We start from the raw sequence: 6,492 nt of genomic DNA, 5'->3' as shown, positions 1-6,492 counted from the left end.
ACCACCCAAAGTGCTGGGATTACAGGAGAGAGCCACCGTGCTCTCTCCTGTAATCCCATAAATTAATGGGGGCACAGGTGGTATTTGGTTACATGAGTAAGTTCTTTAGTGGTGATTTGTGAGATTTTAGTGCACCCATCACCTGAGTAGTATATATTGTACCGTATTTGTAGTCTTTTATCCCTCACTCCCCTCTCACTCTTCCTCCCAAGTTCCCAAACTATTGAATTATTCTTATGCCTTTGCCTCCTCATAGCTCAGCTCCCACATATCAGTGAGAACTTATGATGTCTGGTTTGCCATTCCTGAATTACTTCACTTAGAATAATAGTCTCTTATTTCATCCAGGTCCCTGCAAATGCTGTTATTTCATTCCTTTTGACAGTTGAGTAGTATTCCGTCCTACATACATATATATGTATGTGTGTGTGTACACACACACATATATCACAGTTTCTTTGATGGGCATTTGGATTGGTTCCATGATTTGGCAATTGTGAATTGTGCTGCTATAAACATACAGGTGCAAATATCTTTTTGGAATAATGACTTACTTTCCTCTGGGTAGATTGCCTGCAGCGGGATTGCTGGATCAAATGGTAGTTCTACTTTTAGTTCTTTAAGGAATCTCTGCACTGTTTCCATAGTGGCTGTACTAGTTTACATTCCCAGCAGCAATGTAGAAGTGTTCCCTGATCACCACATCCACACCAACACCTACTATTTTTTGATTTTTTTTTATTGCCATTCTTGCAGGAATAAGTTGGTATTGCATTGTGGTTTTGATTTGCAGTTCCCCGATCATTAGTGATGTTGAACATTTTTTTCATATGCTTGTTTGGCCGTTTGTATAACTTTTTAGAATTGTATATTCATGTCCTTAGCCCACTTTTGGATGGGATTTTTTTTTTCTAACTGATTCATTTGAGTTTGTTGTAGATTCCGGGTATTAGTCCTTTGTCAGGCGTATAGATTGTGAAGACTTCCTCCCACTCTGTGGGTTGTCTCTTTACTCTGCTGACTGTTCATTTTGCTGTGCAGAGACTCTTAGGTTTAATTAGGTCCCATCTATTTGTTTCTTTACATCTTGTATCATTTTTTCGAATTTCCTTGCATTGGGCTTCACATTTCTCTGGTGCCTCTTTGGTTAGTTTAATAACTAACCTCCTGAACTATTTTTCAGGTAAATCAGGGATTTTGTCTTGGTTTGAATCCATTGCTGGTGAACTAGTGTGTTTTTTTTTGAGGGGGGGTGGTGGTGCTCAAGAGCCTTGTTTTGTCTTATTACCAGAGTTGGTTTTCTGGTTCCTTCTCATTTGGGTAGGCTCTGTCAGAGGGAAGATCGAGGGCTGAAGGCTGTTGTTCAGATTTTTTTGTCCCACAGTAGGTGTTCCCTTGATGTAGTACTCTCTCCCTTTTTCCTACAAATGTGGCTTCCTGTGAGCCAAACTGTAGTGACTGTTGTCTCTCTTCCGGGCTTAGCCACCCAGCAAGTCTACCCAGCTCCAGGCTGGTACTGGGGGTTATTTGCACAAAGTCCTGTGATGTGACTTGTCTTTGGGACTCTCAGCCGTGGATACCAGCACCTGTTTCGGTGGAGGTGGAGGTGGTGCAATGAACTCTGTGAGGGTCCTTAGCTTTGGTGGTTTAATGCTGGATTTTTGTGCTGGTCGGCCTCCTGCTTGGAGGTGGCACTTTCCAGAGAGCATCAACTGTAGTAGTGTGGAGAGGGACCGGTGGTGGGCAGGGCCCTAGAACTCCCAAGATTATATGCCCTTTGTCTTCTGTGATCAGGGTTGATAGGGAAGGATCATCAGGTGGGGGCAGAGTTAGGTGTGTCTGAGCTCAGACTCCTTGGGTGGGTCTTGCTGTGGCCACTGTTGGGGATGAGGATGAGATTCCCAGGTGACTGGAGTTGTGTACCTAGGAGGATTACGTTCGTTCTCTGCTGAGTCATGCAGGCTGTCAGGGAAGTCGGGAAAAGCCAGCAGTCACCGGCCTTGCCCAGCTCCCATGCAGACTGCAGGACGGGTCTCATTCCCACCATGCCCCCGCAACAGCTCTGAGTCTGTTTCCTTGTGGTGGGCGGGACAGGCTCCAAAACTTGCCGCAGGCAACCTGCTGCCCAGCTGCAAAAGAAAGGGCTTGGTTCTCCCACCGCCTGTGGAGTCTGCACACCAGATTTGTACCCTCCCACAGGTTCTGGCCAGAAGGCTTCTCACCCTCTTCAAATTGTTACAAAGTTCAGCTAGAGATTTTGTTCTCCCTGTGGAGTTTTACCCCCTGCTCCTCTGGCTGCCCTCCCGATGGATTCCTGTGGTTCCAGGCAGGAATGCGCTGCTGGGGATCCCAGTGAGCTCCCAGGGCCTGTCTGCTGCTTCCTCCACCCCTGTATTTCACTCAGCTCTCTAAATGAACTCAGCTTCAACTTCTCCGGCAAACAGACCGTCATCTTCCCCATTAGGGGTGTGCGTTTGGGAGAGGAGGGTCTCCTTTTTCCACTTCCTCAGTTAGGACACTCACAGTATTTGGGGTGTCTCCCGGGTCCTGCAGGGGTAGTTCGCTTCCTTCAGAGGGTCCGTGGGTTTTCTCAAGATGGCTGGTTTGTTCTTGGAGTTGATCTGGAGCTAAAATTTACAATGTGAGCCTCTGCATGCTGCTGTGTTTGAAGCTGCAATCTAGTCCTGCCTCCCAGCCTCCATGATGATCCCGATCCTTCGAAACTTGCATTCTTGATGAATACTCTTTAACAATCTTGTACATTTAAAAAAAAATTCTAGATTTGTAAAAAAAAATACATATATACCATGTATTTTAAACGCACACACATTTTATAGTTTAAATGTACATGATTTTTTTTCCTGTAAATTTTTGCTTTTCTAAATTGACATAGTTGTGCATACTTATGGAGTACAATGTGTTATTATACATGTTCATAATATGTAATCAAATCAGGGTATTTAGCATATTTATCACTTCAAACATATATTGAGAACATTCAAAGTTCACTATAGGGTGACTATAGTTAACAACAATGTAGTCACACTGTAGTGCTATGGAACAATAGAACTTACTCTCTTCAGCTATGCTTTCGTGTTCATTAACCAGTCTGGTTATCCTCTCCTTCCCCCTACCCTTCCTTCAGTCCAATCTCTCAGCTGGCTCCATCCATCTGGGGGACTGGGGGCAGAGATAGGAAAAGAGAAAGATGAGAGACAGAAAATCCTGACCTCAACATCACTGTTACTTCTTGGTCACGTGTAAAAGGGAAACTTGTTACTAAGCATCTTTTACTATGTTCCTACTTATTGCTCCGGCAACATCTGAAACGGGACCAATGGACAGAATTACTATGCCGTTTTATATCAGACATGAGCATCTGTGAATTTTGGTATCTGTATGTGAATGCCTGAAATCAATCCTCCAAAAATACTGAAGGATGACTATATACAAATGTTAGTTACATTACTTTCTGGACTTTCCTCTATATTCAAAAAAATACATAATGAAAGTATCAATGGTAAAAGAAATCAGTAGCCCTAAAAAGTAGATTCTTTCCTATAATATTTATATTTTCCAGTGTTTAAGATAATACTTTATGTTTTAATGATAAAAAGGTAAAATAATTTTGTTTAAAAAAAAACTTGAAAACAATTTACTCCTCCTATCCTCTAGCATGAAATGTTGAACTTAGTTAATGGTCTAAAGTCATAATTTCTTCCAACAAAGACATTTGATTGTAGTATGCCTAATTTTTTTTCTTTTTTTTACCTTGCTTAGAATTAGATCTTGGAACAAAATGACTGCAAAATGTCAACTTAATATTCACAGGTTTTATTCCAGAAAAGAGGAAGCTATAAGGCAATTCATCTAATTTATTGGGCTATAAACCCCTCCTTTGGGGGCAGGGGAGAGCTTGATGACCCCATGACTGTGTGAGACTAATTAAGCCTCCCTAAAAAAAGACTTGCGGGAAGAGATTGCTTAGAGCCCTCAGCTAACAGTATGATATGTGAAATTTGGTGGCAAGATAGTTGCCATCTTGTGCTTCTCAAACTTTAGAGTACATAAGAATCACCTAGAGGGTGTATTAAATCATAGATTTCACTGCCGGTGTTGCTGATACTGTAGATGTGAGGTGGGGACAAGTTCCCAGGAAACCGCTCATTGGGATGCTGTAGCAGATATATTCGTCCTGCTGCTGTTTCAGGTGCTGCAGTTAACAGCACATAGCTGTTAAGTTCTCCAGAAAATTGCCCTTGGCTGACAAGACTGCCTTGGAGGAGATGCCTGGAAGGTTGCCAGCCTCCCCAGCACCTCTTGCTGTCAGAGATTGGCCAATAGTGTTACTGGAAAGGGATCCCACTGCAGACCTGAAGACAGGGTTCTTGGACCTCACAAAGAAAGAATATGGAGCAAATTCATTAAGTAAAGCAAGTTTATTAGAGAAGTAAAGAAACAAAAGCATGGCCACTCCATGGGTAGAGCAGAACAGCACAGAGGCTGATGGTTGGCTATTTTTATGGTTATTTCTTGATGACATGCTAAACAAGGAGTGGATCATTCATAAGAAATAGGGTAATTATTCATGAGAAAGGAGCGGGGGTTTTTCTGGAATTTCCCCTTTTTAGCCCATAAAGAGAAACTTCCTGATATTGTCATGGCATTTGTAAACTTACAGAAGTGATGATGTAAGGAGGGGAGGGAGAGGGGACATCCTGAAGATGTGCCCAGATCCTCAGCTTCTCTTACCCCAGGAATAGGGAGAGGGGCCCTGAAGGCACGGTGAACTTACTGTTCAAATAAATATCGTGGACTCAAAGAGTTTTGCAGAGAGAGATTTATTAGTCAGAGAAAAAGAGAGTGATCTCTTATGCTGCCATGGGAGGGGACCAAGGGAGGTATCTGTATAGGGAGGGAGCAGCAGGATTTTAACTGTGGAGTTATTCTCTTCTTATTCATGTGCTCGTCCAGTGAGAGGAGTTCTTTCAAACTTCCTCTGGAGTGATTGATCTTTAACTCTGATACCGGATTGCCTGCTTGTTTCACAACAAAGCCCCCTCCTCCCAGAGCTTTTGGTGGGCTTTTTTTTCTTCCATTTTTTTTTAAAAAAAAAAATATATTTGATTGCACTTGGTTCTGGGGTACATGTGAAGAACATACAGTCTTGTTGAATAGGTACATACATGGTAAGGTGGTTTGTTGCCTCCATCCCGATCACCTATACCTGATATTTCTCCCCATGTTAACCACCCCCACCCTCCGTCCCACTGTCCCTCCCCAACCCCCCACCAACAGATCCCAGTGTGTGATGCTCCCCTCCCTGCTTTCATTTGTTCTTATTGTTCAACACCCACCTATGAGTGAGAACATGTGTTTGATTTTCTGTTCTGTGTCAGTTTGCTGAGAATGATGGTTCCAGATTCATCCATGTCCCTACAAAGGACTCGAACTTAGCATTTTTTTATGGCTACATCGTATTCCATGGTGTATATGTGTCACATTTTCCCTGTCCAGTCTATCATCGATGGGCACTGGGATTGGTTCCAGGTCTTTGCTATTGTAAACAGTGCTGCAATGAGCATACATGTGCATGTGTATTTATAATAGAACAATTTATAATCCTTTGGATATATACCCAGTAATGGGATTGCTGGGTCAAATGGAATTTCTATTTCTAGGTCCTTGAGGAAGCACCGCACTGTCTTCTACAATGGTTGAACTAATTTACACTCCCACCAACAGTGTAAAAGTGTTCCTATTTCTCCACATCCTCTCCAGCATCTGTTGTCTCCAGATTATTTAATGATCGCCATTCTAACTGGCATGAGATGGTATCTCAGTGTGGTTTTGATTTGCATTTCTCTAATGACCAGTGATGATGAGCATTTTTTTATGCTTGTTGACCTTATATATGTCTTCTTTTGAAAAATGTCTGTTCATATCCTTTGCCCACATTTGAATGGGTTTGTTTTTTTTCTTGTACATCTGCTTCACTTATTGGTAGATTCTGGATCTTAGCCCTTTGTCAGATGGATAGATTGCAAAAATTTTTCCCATTCTGTTGGTTGCTGGTTCACTCTAATGATTGTTTCTTTTGCTGAAGTTTAATTAGAACCTATATGTGTATTTTGGCTTTTGCTGCCAGTGCTTTTGGTGTGTTAGTCATGAAGTTCTTGCCTATGCCTTTGTCTTGAATGGCAATGCATAGGTTTTCTTCTAGGGTTTTTATGGTGTTAGGTCTTATGTTTAAGTCTTTAATCCATCTGGAGTTAATTTTAGTGTAAGGTGTCAGGAAGGGGTTCAGTTTCTGCTTTCTGCACATGGCTCGCCAGTTTTCTGAACACCATTTATTAAATAGGGATCCTTTCCCCATTGCTTGTTTTTGCTGGGTTTGTCAAAGATCAGATGGTTGTAGATGTGTGGCATTGCCTCCGAGGCCTCTGTTCTGTTCCATTGGTCTATATCTCTGTTTTCTACCAGTACCATGCT

This window comes from Saimiri boliviensis, chromosome 2 (genome assembly GCF_048565385.1).
Source record: "Saimiri boliviensis isolate mSaiBol1 chromosome 2, mSaiBol1.pri, whole genome shotgun sequence".
NCBI classification, from domain to species: Eukaryota; Metazoa; Chordata; class Mammalia; order Primates; family Cebidae; genus Saimiri; species Saimiri boliviensis.
The sequence above is the reverse complement of the archived record's forward strand: the minus strand, read 5'-3'. Positions refer to the sequence as shown.